This window comes from Caretta caretta, chromosome 1 (genome assembly GCF_965140235.1).
Source record: "Caretta caretta isolate rCarCar2 chromosome 1, rCarCar1.hap1, whole genome shotgun sequence".
Taxonomy (NCBI): Eukaryota; Metazoa; Chordata; order Testudines; family Cheloniidae; genus Caretta; species Caretta caretta.
In genome coordinates this window covers 68696683-68714404 of record NC_134206.1, presented here as the reverse complement: position 1 = coordinate 68714404, position 17722 = coordinate 68696683, and the positions used below count along the sequence as shown (strand labels likewise).

Here is a 17722-nt window from a genome sequence, read left to right as displayed (position 1 = left end):
ATGTGTGACAAACAACACTTTCATAACAGAAAGCAAAATAGCATGGTCCTTCTTTTCAATAAATCCAAATGCGTCTGTCCAAGCAGGCTGAAATGATCGGACATCTAGCTTCGCTTTCTTAGGAGCTGCCATTTTGTCAAATGTTCCCTTCAACTCTCAGTGAGGAAAAAAATGGCAATAGAAGGCTAATTTCTATTTTTCTTTAATCTTTAAGACAATCTTCCTTTACCAAAATTAATATATTGATCCTTCACTTGTGTTCCAGGTGATGAGATATGCAGCTAGAAAGAATATTAAAATTTATTTATCTGCGTATCTGGTACAATACCTTTATTGCTGTTCCATTCTTTTGGGAAACTAAGGAATTATGGTTGCTTTTTAATAATAATGTGTATATTATGTAAGGGGGCCTGGACTCCACTTATTGAAGCCACTATGGTGTGTCACTTATTTCACAATATTTGTTTTATTCAATAAATTTTCTAGACACTCTAGTCTATCATGTACAGTATGTAAGTTTTCTGTCTCATAGTTTTTCATTGTTGTGGCTTACGCATACACTTTTGTTTTGTACAACTCTTTAGAGTGAAACTATTACTTTTTATTCTTTGTACTCTCTAAACGCCTGATCCATCTCCCAGAGAAGTCAACTGAAAGACTTTCAATGACTTCAATGGGAAATGGATCAGGTCTCAAGAGTTAAATCCATTTCTACCAGCCAGAGCCAGAGTAAATATGCTCTGTAGGAGGCTGGTACACAGGACTGGATGGCAATAACCTGGGTCTCTAAAAATGCTCACACTGTTTTCTAAAATTAGATAAATATGTTAACTGTATATTAAACCTTCATAAAGTTTAATTTTTATATTTATAAATATGCAATGCAGCATGAATTTTTAAATCTATTAATGGCATCTTGTCTTTCTCAGACATAAAACATAGGTGTGTGTCTCTCTAACTGCAAAACCCCAAATTTTATTATTTACATGAAATTAAAATTAACCACGCTTACGATAACTCTATTTTCTTGTGGGTTTTTTTCAAAGAGGTGGATCTGAACCCAAATGTTAGGTCCAAACATCTCCATACTTTCAGGTGTAAAAAAAATCTGGATCTGAACTTTGTGACTCAAATTGAGTGACATTTGTCATATCTGTCCAAACAACTTGGGTTCAAATGGCTCACTATAATAATAGGCCTTAAGTTGACAGGGTAAAAAAAGAAGCTACATATTTTTCATTGTGGCTCCACATTGATTCTAAGAAAATATTTAATTCAGTTAAAACACCTAAACATTGAATTCTTTCTAAAACTGGTAGTCCTTAGCAAAAATAATGCAAAAATTGACTCTTTTGATAAAGCAAAACAGAAGACAACAGACTCAGTCCTCCAAACTCTTCTCAAATATATTAAATTAATGATGAAATGCTTTGTAAATAAGATTTCTTGCTCTTCTGATGCCAGTTCAAATTATAACATTCTCTAGTTCCAAGGGTAAATAGCTAATGGAAAGGGATCTTTATGTAAATGCCCCTTGTATGCATACTAGTAACATTCAGTGACTAGCTTTGTTCATGCTGTTCAGATTCTCAGTAGAAAGCATACCAATCAATTATTTTGATCCTATCACAGTGTAAAGAACCCTAAGACTGTGATAACATCAGCTACATTTCTTGTATTATAATTGAGAACTCCATCATTGTGGCATCTTCTTTGTGCATCACTTTGAATACTGCTTAGGGAACAAGCCACTTTAATCAGTAGTTATTTACATAGTCTGCTTTTTCTTATTTAAAAGCAGCGAAGTGATGCCACAATGATTTCTTACACATCAAACCTGCAATCCACAATATAATTTTTGTTTTAATTTTTGTAAAAGTTACTCAGGAGTTGAAATAATCAGCAGCAGCATGTTTCAATTGATCTAATAAATCATGACCTCAGTTTTAGCCCTTTTCTGCCTTATATTCAACCTGTTCTTTGGGAATAAACAATTCTAATTTTGCAAACTCTATTGGAGTGCTTGGTATATTATTTCTTAATAAACTAGCTTTAGTTTCTAATTTCTGTCCTTGAGTTGTGAAATATGGATTTTGTCAATAATTGTGTACTAGACTTCAAAACAAAAAGTCATATTCCACCTGACAGCAGGATGTTGAATTTTTACTCCAGTTTAGACTATTCAGTTTCAGCTGTGCATATATGCAAAGAATTACAATTCTGATGCCATTGGGTAAAACACTTGACTTTGTCTGGAGTAGAAATTTCCTGTATTTTCTACCCTCTCTACTCCCAGCACCAACGCATGAGACTTCCATTGGAGTAATCCTCCTGGCTGTGAGTGAGAATCAGTATGTTAATAAAACTCCTTCAAACTTGCCACAATGAATCACACAAGCAATCTCCTTTCTTTAAGAGTAACAGTTTTGATAGTTTGTCATTTCTAACATAGATTAGTCAGGTGACTTTTGCTGAAAATCACAGGCCCCAGGACAATAGTAGGATCCTGATGCACATTTACATCCTGAACCATACATTTAGCCATACAAGTTACCTCAGTTCAAATATATATGAAGCAGCCAAAATAACTGGCAATAGTCCTCTATATTATTGAGTCTTCAGCATAGAATGTTAAGTTCAAGAAACAACTGAGCATTATAATTAGGTTTATAATTCTGTTTATTTGTACACCTGCATATTAGGTTAAACACTGTGGGAAATATGAAAAACAAAAGTGGATTTTGTAGAAAATGCAGTAGTGAAGACTAGCAGATATATTTTAATAATACAAAGTAATACACAGATACAAAGTACAGATAGAGAAGTAAAAGTTAACCTTTATATTCAACACTTCAGGAATCTGTAGAAGGAGGGAAAAGCAAGCTGCGTGGCAATCTTCCGAGGGAGAAAGTTCTTTAGGAAGCCACGCTCTTGCATGTCATGCAAGAATCCAAAGTAATTTCTTCATCTCACCTTCCCTTCCCCTTCTCTGCTGCACTAATGATACTAACTTTAGTAGCAAGTATATCTGCTTCTCCCACAACTGCTTCCAAGCTGCCCCCTATTCATGGACTGTCCTCTGTGAACTTGTTCTGCAGGCCACTTTCCTCTCCACATTCAATTTCTCCTTAAGGACTCCTACTGTCATGAAGCTCACAGCAACTGAATCACCTCTCTCCCCTTCCCAGTCTATACACACTCACATTCTGTCTTTCTGTCTCTGTACCATCACTGGTCTTTTCTCTTCATTGGGTGGGTATTTCCCTCTTCAAAGTATTCAGAGGAGGCTAATGGGTGTTCTCCCTTAGTCAAGGCTTGCAAAGGAACCAGGCACTTTCTCCTTCCTTTGTAGGAGAGAGTAGAAGAGAGGATCTGCTTCAATTGTGGGTCCCTATGTGTATTCCACTGTGGGTACATATTCATTCCCTTAGCTTGAGACCAGAGAATTCTTGCAAGCAGTGTCCATTGCTCGCACCTGTGCCCCTGTACCCCATGCTACGTACCAAAGGTATAAGGGGCAAGTTGGACCGACTGCCTCTCCAGTTCCTTCTTACTGCCACATGGCCTGAGTCAGAACCTCCAGTATCTGGAGTGTCTGGGGTTTTTTCAGCCTTGTCTTCAACCTATAAATATTTCAAAGTTTTATCTTTAGTATAGCTAGTGTAAATAGTCTTTAATAGTATAGTCAGTATTTAGTTAGGTTCCTCACCCCAGGAACCCCTACCACCACCACCCTGGCTCCTGATACTGGAATTTGACTATGCCCAGAACACCAGGCTTTAAAAGCAATCTCCTGTCCCCATTCCTTCTTAGTCAGCGGTGATCACCTGCACTGCTTTTACTGCCTTGGGGAAGTAAATAGCTCCATCGGCTGCAATATTTGTCACTCCTTCCCTAGCCATACCTAACAGGTTCAGGAATTCCAGCTTAAAAAACACCTAGTGGAAAAGGTTATGAATGCCTAGTCAGACCCAGGCTGGGGGAACCTCCTCTATACATTGGCCAGAGTGAGCAAGGAGCACACCTCCTGTCATGTGGCCTGATTTAGGAGTGTGGGAGAGCACACTTATAAACCCTCCATCAGGGTCTCATCAGGAGAGCAGGGAATGTACTCATAAACACAAGAGCGGATTTCCCCCTTTAAGTCCATTCCTCTCCAAGCTGAACAAGCCTTTGCACCCAGCCCCTAAAGACTTAGAATGTCCTAAGTCCCAGGGCCATGATAAAAAGGCTCATAAGAGCAGGGGTCCATCGGTACCAGACTCCTCATCAGCAGTAACAATGCCAGCAATACTACCTAAGTCAAAAGACTGAGAACTGCCAGTATGGGCAAAGAGTACCCATCAGAAACCTCAGTCACTGATGGTAGCATCACAACTCAACACTCACTCAGAGTCTCTCTACATCAGCTTTATCAGAATGGGCAGAGCTTGTGACACTAATAGATGAATAACTACACACAATGTTCCAAAATCTCACCATGACTACATCCAAAATTCACTTCTGGGATATTTTCAGAATTTCAACTAAACCAGTCAATTCACTTCCCTGTATTTTTTTTTTTTCCAAAGCCCCATGCCTCTGGTGAGGAAAGGAGACTTCATTCCCTCGACATAAGATGAGCATTGGCATTATACCTGCAGAAAATATAGCCGATCAGATTATCATCTAGAGTGTTTGTTGCCATAGCAGAATGAGTCCAAGCTGTATCCTCTCAGAGGATCTCTGGCTGTATCTGACTCTCTCAGATGCACGGCTCCTTCTCCTACATGGGGCCAGGGCTCACTCTGCAAGGGCATAAGTCTCAGTGGCATCACTTCAAGAGGTAATTTGCCAGGGCAGCGATATGCAGTTCCATCCACACATTCAAAACACATTATGCCTTGATCCAAGACTTTTCCACTGACCCATCCTTTGGGGAGAAAACGGTTCTACAAGCAGCTTTACCGGGTGCATTCTCGCACCCACCTCTTCTTTCAGTATTTCTTATCAGTCACCCACAGTGGAATACATATAGGGACTAACACTCGAAGAAGAAAGAGACGTTACTTACCTTGTTGCAACTGGCATTCTTCAAAGTGTGTGGTCCATATCTGTATTCCACAACCCTCCCTTCTTCCCCTCTGCTTCAGATCATGACTGAATTTGCAGCAGAGAAAGAACTGGAGAGGCAGGCAGTCAGTCCATCCCACTCCTTATACCCTCAGTACAGAGCACGAGGAGAGCAGGGGGGTGGGCATGGAGCAATGGACATTGTTTGCAAGAAACCTCTGGTCTCAGGTACATGGAGCACATGCATTCCTACAGTGGAATACAGATAGGGACCACGCATCTTGAAGAACTCCAGTTTCAAAAAGGAAAGTAGTAACTTTCCAGTCTTCCCTCTGGCTTTCCCTTCTTGTTGATTCTGGTGTTGCTCTGCTGCTGATCATTACTTTTGTCTCCACTCAGCAGCAATTCAGCAGCCACACTGGGTTCTGAGGAAAGAGTACAAAGTGCTGCTATGGCCAACTCCATACAAGGGGCTTGCACACTCTTAACCTCACTGAGGCTTTCCTGTGACCACAGTAACCCAAATCTAATCAACCCTGTAGCTCAACTGTGAGTTTGAAGAGTACCTCAATTTTCTTGTTCCTTCAGTCTCTCTCTCTCAATTATGGCTGCCAACTTGGGTGCTCATTGTGCCTATGTAGAAACTTTCTGATTTGATTAGTGAGTATTTATTTTTAAATTTAAATACAGTTTAAATTTTTTAAAATATGATTTTTTTCTCTGTGATCTACTACCTTCAAATGCATATAGTGCCTAAAGAGAGAAACAACTTTATGATAGTGATATATTACATTATGTTACAAATAACAGATCTTATGAGACGCTGATTTCATTTTAAAATAAAAATGTGCTCATGAACTTTCAGTTCCTTGCTGCTTACAAGTGATTTGTGTGGGAAATATTTCCCTGAAAAATGACATTAGTGGAAATATTAGTTTTCAAGTAACCTAAAACAAAGATTGCTTCCATTCTTGCCAGCTTCATTTGAATTGGAGCTGTGACATACACAAAGAACATGAAAAGAATAATTCGTAAATAGTAGACTTTATTGACCTCTTTATATATAGATGACTTTACACTTTCAGTGACAATTGTTCAATCAGCACCCCAGTCTATTATGAACAGAGCTCATTAATGTGCAAAACTTGATCTATTCTGGTTATAATGCATATTTAATGTCACATACTTTTCTTATAGTAACTGCTTCCTTTTTCTATAAAAAATAAATAGCCCAGGTGAACAAGAAGGATCCTAAAATTAGTTTAAATCCACAATAATTGGCTTTTTAAAAACATTATCATTATTAATATTTATATTACTCTAATAACCCAATATTTAAAATCCTCAGGTAAATGAGATGATAGACATTTACACCGAGGTGTAACTTACAGGACAGAGTGTCACGGTGATAGTGAATGAGGAAGGATGATTTGGCAGTAGTTGCCTTAACTTTTCATGTATAACCTTTTTTAATGTTTAGGCTTTTGCAGAAGTGGATATAGTGCAAGTGCAAAACTTTCTTTTGTGTTAGCAGTAGTCAGTGACAGCAGTGTTTCAACCGTAGCTATCTTTTATAAAGGCTTTTTTATCTGAGTGTTTCCTAAATTATTGAATTTATAGCATTTTATTTTATGTTGTTTATTTATAGACTAGTGTCAGATTGTGGATGGAGGGAAGCGGTGGATATGGTATACCTTGACTTTAGTAAGGCTTTTGACATTGTCTTGCATGACTTCTCATAAACAAACTCGAGAATTGTAGGCTATATAGAGCTACTCTAAGACAGGTGCATAACTGGTTGGAAAACTTCCCATAGAGTAATTATCAGTGGTTCACAGACAAGCTGGAAGGGCATATCAAGTGGGGTCCTCCAGGGATCTGTCCTGAGTCAGGTTCTGTTCAATATCTTCATAAATAATTTAAATAATGGCATAGAGTGTCCACAAACTTTACAAGTGTACTATACCAAGCTGCGAGGGGTAATATAGGTGCTTTGGAGGACAGGATTAAAATTCAAAATGATCTGGAAAAAACTGGAGAAATGGTCTGAAGAAAATAGGATGAAAATCAGTAAGAACAAATGCAAAGTATTCCTCGTAGAAAGGAACAATCAATTGCAAACATACAAAATGGGAAATGACTGCCTAGGAAGGAGTACTGCGGAAAGGGATCTGGAGATTACAGTGGATAACAAGATAAATATGAGTCAACAGTGTAAGACTGTTGCAAAAAAAGTGAACATCATTCTTCGATGTGTTATCCGGAGTGTAATAAACAAGACGCAAGAAGTAATTCTTCCACTCCATTCTGCACTGATAAGGCTCCAGCTGGAGTACTGTGTCCAGTTCTAGGTGCCACATTTCAGGAAAGATGTGGACAAGTTGGAGAAAGGCCAGAGGAACAAAAATGATTAAAAGTCTAGAAAACATGACCTATGAGGAAAGATTGAAAAAAATGAGCCTGGTTATTCTGGAGAAGAGAAGACAGAGCAAGGGTACATTATAACAGTTTTCTAGTACAAAAAATGTTATTACAAGGAGGAGGATGAAATGTTGTTCTTGCGAACCTTGGAGGATAGGTCAAGAAGCAATGGGCTTAAATTACAGCAAGGGAGGTTTAGGTTGGACATAAAGAAAATCTTCCTAACTGTCAGGATAGTTAAGCACTGGAACAAATTGCCTAGGGAGGTTGTGAAATTTGCGTCATTGGAGGTTTTTAAGAACAGGTTAGACAAACACCTGTCAGGAACGGTCTAGTTATTACTGAGTCCTGCTGTGAGTGCAGTGGACTGGACTACATGACCTATTGAGGTCACTCGCAGTCCTACACTTCTAAGAGTCTGTGATTTTTGCCCTTGTGATGCAATGTGTAAAGGGATCTTCTCTGTGTCAATTTCCCCTTCCCACAGAGCTACTCCAAGTTATCATGTGTCCCCACCACTAGAACACATTCTGTGCAGAGTCCCTCCCCTGCCGCGCTTTAAATTCCTGGTACTGGAAAGAATGAGCAAGTGAGTAGTTCATCATGTCATAGGTTCATCACCTCATAGCTATTGTTCCTAGGTAACTTGTATGCTCTTCAGGGTGGATTTTATTTAAATCAAATTAATTTAAATCACTAGTCAGGAACACTCAATTTAATCATGGATTTCTACATAAAAGTGCATTCTTGTTGATTGTTATAACCTTAATGCATATTCTTCACAATTCAGAGACAGATATAGGTTTCCTTTTTAGAAGGTACACACTATACATTTTTAAGTGATTTATTTTGAAAACTTTTCAGATTAGTTTTACAGCTATATCAGAAAATGAATGATTGGTTATTACATTTTCCAAAGGTAATTGAAGCAGATATTTATGCAATCACTGGGATGTGAACTATCTCCAATTCAACAGGTTAATCATTAATATTTGGAGGATTTTCTTGCCATGCTGTTTTAGGAGGAGAACATCACCAGACATACATTTAAATAGTTTTATTTAACTAAAACAACAATATTATGCATTCTGGATTTTTTTTCTTCAACAGCAAAAATATAATATTTTAACAAAACAAGCATATGAATTCTTGAATTTTAGTTAAACATTCAATTTTTAAAAATCAGGTTTGTTTTTGTTAAAATTGTTTTTAACAAACAGTTAAATGAAATATTTAAAAAAAAACAAATTAAATTGACTATGTCAGCCAGGTCAACATGAGAAACTTAAAATATTGGCTTCTGCAGCTAACTCGGTTGTCTTCACCTTCATTTTCCTGTTTGTTCATAATCTGGAAAAGAGAAACAAGTTTTCCTGCTTTTTCAGGTCCCAAACAATTTCTCAATTTGGAATGAGTCCAAAGGAAGAAAATATTCCTTCTACACCGGCAGAAGAAGCTACTGCTGTTAAAAGTGGGATTATCACTTTGGCAGTCTCTGAATCCAAGTGCTTAAGTGACTTCCACCAGTTCACTGGTGTGACTTTCTTTAAAACATCATCGGCAAACATATATTTCTTGAATGGCTCACCGTTAGCTCTTAAGTTTATTATAGTTGGCATTATAGAGGGATGATTGCTGGATGTCCATGTCATAGCCAACTCCTCTTCTTCAGCACTTCAGGTTTGACCCTAGTATTGAGAGTATTTGCAAGCAAATGAGCTGAAGATAGTGCTTGTCCCATTTGTTTTTTTAATGCTTGTAATTTAACTCTGTCATTGCATATTTCTCGTTTAAGATCTCACTCAGTTCCTTCCAAATTTCAACAGCATCAGCAATAAAACAGCTACTTCCCTGCATTTTGTTCAAGGCTACAGAAATAGGCTTCAGGGTACTCAGCATGTGTTCAACCTTTCTCTTAAGCCCAATGTTGAGAACTTTGGCTGTGACAGTGCCATCTATTTTTTCACGATTTTGTTCACAAACTGTCATCAGATTAGGCCAGTTCTTGATATTGTGCTGAAAACAGTCCACTGCTGAGTTCCATCGCACATATTGTGGGAGAGTTATCTTGGTTCCTCCCACTTTTTTCAGAGCAGGTGCTGCAAAGTGGTTGTTATGGAAGTATTTTGCAATTTTAACAACATTAGCCTTTATTTCTGGAACACTGAAGTCTTTGGCTAGGAGGTGCATCAAATGAGCACTGCAACCATATGTTATCAGCTTGGGACTCTCTTCTAAACAATTTCTTCTCATCTTGGATACATTTGCAGCATTGTCTGTGACCAAGCTGCGTACTAGACGTTTGGTTTTTTTTTTTTTTTACAGTTTGTTATAGCTTTTTCTGCTACTTCTTGTAAGTATTCTGCTGTGTGTGCATTTCCTGATGTATCAATTGTTTCTGTAAGGAAGACATTCCCTTCTTCTGTTGTCACACGAGCACATACAACAGGATCATTGTGGACATTGCTCACCCATCAAGACTCAGGTTAACAATTTCACTCTCTAGACCTTATGCACGCTGCTCAATTTCTCTTTCATACACTTTATCCAGCAATTTGCCTGCGACATCTGCTCTGTTGGGTGGACTGTATCCTGGTCTTAATGACTGAACCATGTTAATGAAGTGTGGGTTCTCAATCCTATGGAAAGGAGAGTTTGTTGCATAAACAAACTGGGCAATTTTTTTCATCAATTACCTCTTTTTGTAATCTGCTGGTTCTTATCACAAACTTATGTAGGGTTGTTTCTGGATGATGGAGATTTTTTTTGTTTTTGCTGCAGGTGGTATACTGTGGCTAAGTGACATAGATGATGTGACTGAAACACTATCATAGTTTTACTTTGTATAATGTGGAAAATACAGTGAGGGGATTTATATACACACAGACCATGAAAAAATGGGTGTAAAGTAAAACTATTTTCCCTTATTTCCTCCTGGAAATGTGCTGGAAATGGCCCACCTTGATTATCACTTCAAAAGGTTTTCTCTCCCTCCACCCCACCCTCCTGCTGGTAATAGCTCATCTTAAGTGATCACTCTCCTTACAATGTGTACGATAAACACCCATTTTTTCATGTTCTGTGTATATATAAATCTCCTCACTGTATTTTCCACTTTATGCATCCGATGAAGTGAGCTGTAGCTCACAAAAGCTTATGAAATAAATTGGTTAACCTCTAAGGTGCCACAAGTACTCCTTTTCATCTTGGATGGTATCTTCTAGACTGAGCACTGAGTCCTATTAGTCTAAATAATCTATACAGAAGCCTCTGGAACCCCATAAGATTGGGTCCCTAATCCATGAACTATTGGAACTCATTTACAAAACTTTTCGTAATCATTACATAAATATATTGTCTCATACTATAGAATTAGAATTTATAGTCCCTATTCCATGATGAGATATCTTTGAGCTATAATATATCTTAATTAAAACTATCTTTAGATAGGTTTTTTCTCAAAAAAGATTTTATCAAAAAAAGCCGATTTAAATTAAAAAAGATACAGACAGCATCACCATAGGCACAAACAGTGCATTCTTTAAGAAAGGTGAGACTTTCACTTTCACCTTCTCTTCCCTCAGCTGACAATCCCTTTTCTGGGAAACAGTTTGGGCAGTAACCATGGCAACACAGGAGCATGTGCAGAGTCCCTGCAAGATGAGCAGTCAGATCAGCCCTCACTACACATGGATGTTGCGCAGATAATAGACACTAATGTTTGCGTGCCTGTGTGCTTCCCTCCTCCCCCCCTGCAGTCACAGCCATGTGCCTGTGATATGCAGAGGGTTGCCCAAATCTCAACTCCTTTCATGATTACGGCAGGAGCTGTAGCAGTCACATCAGATACCTTGGGTTGCTCCTGATGTATCAAATAGATTAGGACTTGGAGCTGCACTCCTCACGGCCCCTAAACTACCCCCTTCCCTGCTACCCTGCATTCCCCCTGGATTGTTGAAGGAGTTCATGGAGAGAAGTATTAGTTAGCTGAGACACTTCTGCAGGCACGAGAACCACGCTGCTACTTTGGAAACATGCAAATAAAGTATGAGGCGTGATCACTGTGGAAATTATTTTTTGCATAAGGGTATAGAAATAATATTAGAATACTTGACTAATTAATACAGAATGTGAACAGACGGCAAAACAGTAATCTGTAATTTCTCATTGCCATTACCATTCCTTTCTCAGTTACTAGAGGTTCATCCTAATATTTTCAGCTCCAGAAATGGAGCACAATTTTGGCAATGTCTGCTGCAGCCTGGATAGTACTGTAATTCTTATTAATACGAGTTCTTGTCCTTTCTTAGCAGCTCCTTTGTAGTTTTCATTTCTTTTGGAGTTGATTTGAACTTTTTGTGTTGCCACAATAATTTAAATCTGAGGGGAACTATTTCTGTAAACATTTGACTTAGCTCTCCTACAGAACTTGGCTGTGGCCTGGTCTACGCCATGAAATTAAAGCAGGATAACTATGTTGTTCAGTGGTGTGAAAGATTCAGATCCCTAAATGACATAGTTAAACAAACCTAACCCCAGTGTAGACAGCCTTAGGGAGGTGGAGTACTTATGCTGATGGGAGAATCCCTGCTATTGGCATAGGTAGTGTCTTTACTGAAGTGCTGCAGCGTTTTAAGTGTCGAGAAGCCCTTATACTGGAGAGGTATTAATGGGATACTTCGCTGTGAACGTTCTCTTGAAATAAATGTTAAACTACTTATGCTAAACAATCTGTTCCATCTTGTATTTAGGCTTTGTCTACACTGGACTTTCATAATTAATACCTTTGTTGCTCAGGAGTATGAAAAAACACATCCGTGAACCACAAAAGTTTTAACGATGAAAAGCGCCGCTCTCCTGGCAACGAAGCTACCACCCCTCTTTCGGGGTGGCTTTATTTTGTTGCCGGGAGAGCTCTCTCCCAGCAACAGAGTGGATATACTGCGCACCTTACAACAGCGTGACTGCAGCGGCACAGCACATTGTAAGGTGTGCAGTGTAAACATAGACTTAGTTGTAAGGCTCTCGGCACCTTTTCCAGACTTGAAGAAGAGCTTTGTGTAGTTGGAAAGCATGTCTTTCCACCGGCAGAAGTTTGGTCCAATAAAAGATATTACTTTGCCTTCCTTGTCTCCTACAGAACTATAAATCTGCGTAATGTGTCTGCACTCTCGGTGCTATATTTTTTTTACCAGTGTCAGAAATTTAGATTTGGGAACTGAACTTCTGTTTAAATAGCTGCCAACTGTACTTCCACCTCAACTTCACTACTATGTTTGTAGTAGATACTAAATCATCAGTCTATTTAACAACAGAGGTTTAACTCATTATGGCACCAGTGTAGTACATTTATTTTCTGTGTAAGACAGTTAAATTTATTGCCACCGTAATACAAATTACCAACACAGTAAAATTTTTCTACCTTCTGGAATTTTATAGTTTGGGTTCCAAAACTTATTTTTCACCAACTTTAAAATTAAAAGCTCAGGAATTCTTGTATAAACAATTCTATTGAAGGCCAGGGAAATTCAGACTTGATAATAATATAAATGTAGTTAAATATTCGGAAGTGCTATATATGAATCCTAAAACCTCATCCAAATATGAGAACTAAATAAATAAATAAGGTTATAAATGTTAAATGAGTTAAAATGTTAACTTTGTAATTCTGAGGATGGTTTCTGAGAGTCCCGATACTTCTTCAGTAAGAGTGCCATGGCCAGATATGGTGGGTCTGCTTGGGTTCCCTTGTTTGTGTATCTTACGAAAGATATAGAAGGTCCCTTTGGTGGGTTCATAGGGGATGTGTTTGTAGAGTTTCTCTTGGAGTTGTTTGGGAAAGGATTTGATGATATCCTTAAGTTCCTGGGTAAATTGTGATGTGGGAGGTCTTTGAGTTCTTTAGAGTAGGTGGTGTTAGAAAGTTCTCAATTGGCCTTATTAGCATAATCATCTGGGTTGAGGTTTGATCCTGTCAGTTAATTACAGTATAACAAAGAGCTTTGTCTAATTGCCAGTCATCAGTTAGATCCCAATGGAAACTGACAGTCTAACTCCCTGGTCTCAGATAAAGTTCTTAACTGCACAGCTGGATTAGGCAATGCTGACAGCACATGTGTTAAATTATTCCTGAATTGCTGCCCTGCAGTTTGACTAGCATTTCTTCAAAAAGATTTGCAGGATTTTGAAGATAGCAGGATATAGACACAACACCTTAAAGAGGAAAAATATTTCTATATAGGGTCACACTGTTAGATACTATTGGTTTGGTAAAGTGAACTTCTATCATCCTTAATGAAAAGGAGTACTTGTGGCACCTTAGAGACTAACACAGCTGCTACTCTGAAACCTATCATCCTTAATGTGACTCAACGTTGTTTTAACTGTTTCTTTGTGGAAAGGTGGGAAAGCATTTTTTTAAAGTGAAAAGTCGTATCTCTGTCCACAAGTAATCTTATAACAACTGTACTTGTAGTACTTTCCTGTTCAAACACATATTCAAAATGATATATGTGATAACAATATGCCAGTGCATTAAAACTGTTTAGCTGAATCATTTTATATCTTGAATCACTGATATTTGAGTAGTCATTGGTTAATCCTAAATCTGATAATTTCAGGTCAGCAGTTTACATACATGATCTGAAGTTATGAGTGTAGGAAGCGTTATGTTGTAATATAGGGTTTATGACAATCATGTTCTTCTATTCCTGCTGATGGAGAACTAATATTTCTAGTATATTTCTGTTTAAGATTTTTAATGCCCTTATTTTAAACATATTTACTTTGTATCTCTCCTGCCAAATTTGGTTGCATAAAAGTAGGTCCTTAAATCTGTATTTAGGCACCTACATACTAATTTACTTGCCTACATTCATGTGTAGGCATTTAAATCTGCACTTACAATAGCTGCCAAAATAGAAATGTGGTTTCTAATTACAGACACAGAAATTTGAACATTTAGCTCTTACTCTGTGTTTTGGATGGAGAAAATTAACTGTCGGTAATTTGTGTGTAATGATTATTAACCTAGTTTTGTGACTATATCCATACGAAAGGAAAAATTACTAGAAAAGTTGAGTTTTAAAAACATGTACACAATAGGTTTAGTTTGCTAATAATCTGAAGCCTTGATCTGTAGCCTAACTTGTAAATACAATATATTGCATGCAAGTGTGAAAAATGGATAGTACCCTCAAATGGCATTAATAATTACACTTCAAAAGGTTATTTTTCCTGTTAATTGAATAGGAATAATGTAATTATTTAAAGTCTCTATTCTGTATTTGTATTTATATAGTGTAGTAGATTATGCTGCAGTTCATCTTTTTTGAAAACTGCTCTTTAATTCTTCCTGAAATAACTATCAAGTCTGTAGAGGTCTTGAAAAGGTAAATGGGCCGGGGAGGTGGGGTGTGAGAGAGAGATCATAAAAGACAAGGACAGAAGCTACATTGAAATGAGCCTGAAAGCAACAGTTCCTGTCTCTGCCAGGACCCTGATCAAGATGGACAGGCAGAATGGGCTTTTCTCTGTCTGTGCATGATGTTAGAAAGGGGTGGGGGCTTTGTTAGACTATGCAGAATTCTGAGATGAATAAGGAATTTTTTGGGTTGCATAAACTTATTCATTTTTTCCCCCTCAAAACTGAGCCCACAACTATTCCTCAGTAACTAGTGATGGTACAAATTTCAGGGTATGCTTTTTTGTTCAGCCCCTTTTGAATTACTAGTATGCATAACATTTACAGATTTTACTAATGACAAAGACTTTTTTTCCCCTTCTTTGTAACTCAAATAACTGAAAGGTTGTGCCTCAAGTTTTCCAAGAGCTTCACCTTTGTCTTGATATCAAGCGTGTATTTCAGTCACAAAAGTGAATATCTAAGAAAATCCCATGAAATTAGTCAGGTGGAGTCTGAACATAAGAAAAGGCAGAGGGTAGAATATAGTGTAGCAAGAAGATTTTCTTTGTCACGAATTTGGGATTGCCATGTTAATTATAATGGGCCTAACCACTAGTGGGTTATGCAAGTCATCCTAAATGCATGTCAAGAAAACCTATATACCACTCCTCACCATCATTTATATATGCCACATACAGGAATACTATTTTTTAAATGTTTTAGCTAGTCTTATAAATATTTGTTACTTCTCTCTTCATATCCCTCTTCCTGTAAAGATAGGATCCCTTATTACCTGTGAGCCTTGCAAATGAAGAAGAAAATTATAACTAATAATAATAACTAATAATAATAATATAGAAATAACTAAATAACTTCCCCACAAATAATAATAATTCCGCAATTTTAAGGATCAGTATCTTAGGTCTGTAACAAGTGCTATACTGTAAGGAAGAGATGGAAATCTTCGTTTCTAGCCCTAAACAGACATGTAGTACTGGATATTAAGCCTACCGCAGCTGAATAGTGCCTGTCCTGTCCTTCAGACCAGTGTAACTTTGGAGGGAATGTCCATATTTGGGAAAAAGGGAAACTAATCTGTCACAGCTATTTGAAGTTATAAGTAGTCTTACAAAAGATTTCTTAATGCACAAAATGCAGGTGAAAGGCCCAGTAGTGCAAAATAAATGCAATTAATTGCGTAGCTGCAGAAATTAAGTTATTAATCTGATTGATCTTTGGCCCCCATATTAATATTACATGTATTGTGGTACCACAGAGAATTTTTAAGTGACAAGAATATTTGTGAAGGAATTGATTTACATTTGAAATGGGTTTGCTTGAAGCAGTGACTGTTTTACCTAGCTGTAAGGCTGGAAAACTAACATTTTATATCTCCTATTTTTATTTTTAAATGCATTATTTTTTTAAATTAGAGTAGTAGTGACTGTACCTCTGTATCGGGAAAGGTTATATTTAGGAAGTTATTTTTGTTTGTTTTCGAGGATTTTTTGGGGAGGATAGAGGGGATATTAAAGTTTGGGCTAGGTTAGAATCCAGGATGCCAGACATCATGATGATGATGCCTAGCTTTTAGATAGCATTTTTCATATTTATAACTCAGCTCACCAACTCATGTGTCCTCCTTAGTTCTTAGGCTTCTCTCTTCTGTTTTACTGGAATGCAACCCCAAACAACTTATCTCTTGGAACCAGACATTTTTGTTCATGCCCTTCAAACTGAGTGGAGATAACAGAATTCAGTGGCTAGACATTGGATCTAGGCATGTTCATATTAGAAGTCAGGCGCATATTTTTATCAGTTTGGTTAATTATCCTTTGGAACAATTTAGCAAAGATTGTGGTGGATTCTCCATCACTGACCATTTTTAAATCAAGAGTGGATGTTTTTCTAATAGATATGCTCTAGGAATTATTTTGGGGAAGTTCTATGGTCTGTGTTATACAGAAGGTCAGATTAGATGATGGTCCATATGAATATAGGAATAAAAGATCTGGCCCATTTTTTGGTTTGAGGAATGGCGCGGTTTCTTATAGCTTCCATCTTAGATAGCTTGAGTGATATTCCTATTTCCAGCCTGGTGTCCCAAGTAAGATACCTCTGCCATTTCTCTACTTTGTGCTTCTCCATTTTCACTGCTAATCCAGCCTTCTGAATTTGGTGAAATATTGCCTTCACACGGGCAAGATGTGCCTCTCATATTTGAATGTCTATGGCAGTATCATCTAGATATTCCAGGGCAAACTCACTCATTCCTAGAGGTTTCCAAGTAAAGTGGAGGTTGGTGCAGATGGCTTTCAGTCATTAATCTGAAAGCTCTATAGACCAGTTGGTTTACTCTGATGTTGTAAACTTGACGCTGAAGGTCAAAATTGCTCTAATCATGAATTTATTTGATAACGTAAGCAAGTTTATTCATGGTACTGTTGGTATAAATGCATGTACACAAATAATGAGTAACCTCATTTATGGTAACATTTATACTTATGGGACCGTGTTTTTGTGTCTAATACGATAAGTAGAAATACTCTAAATTTGGTAAATTATTTAATATGGACCACAGTTTATTAAGCGAGAGCGCGAAGCTGGTTTCTGTACATTATCTATGAACATGTTCATTATAGTCCATGTTAACTCTAGTCCAGTGTTATTCTATTGGCTTCATGTAGAGAAATTATTTTCGCTTGATTTTATAGAACAGTGACTCAAATTATCGTTTTTGTCTAATGTGATGAATGTTTTTGGGGAGACAGGCTCTCAAAAGTCTACAGAGAAGTACAATTTTTTGCTATCAGTTCAGACAACAGAATTTTAATAACAAATGTG

General features: G+C 37.5%; 1 protein-coding gene across 5 annotated transcripts in view; it reads left to right on the top strand.

Moving 5' to 3' along the window:
* Positions 1–17722, top strand: part of DIAPH3 (diaphanous related formin 3) — a 530405-nt gene that overhangs the window by 386578 nt on the left and 126105 nt on the right. The gene's annotated exons all lie outside the window — the stretch shown is intronic.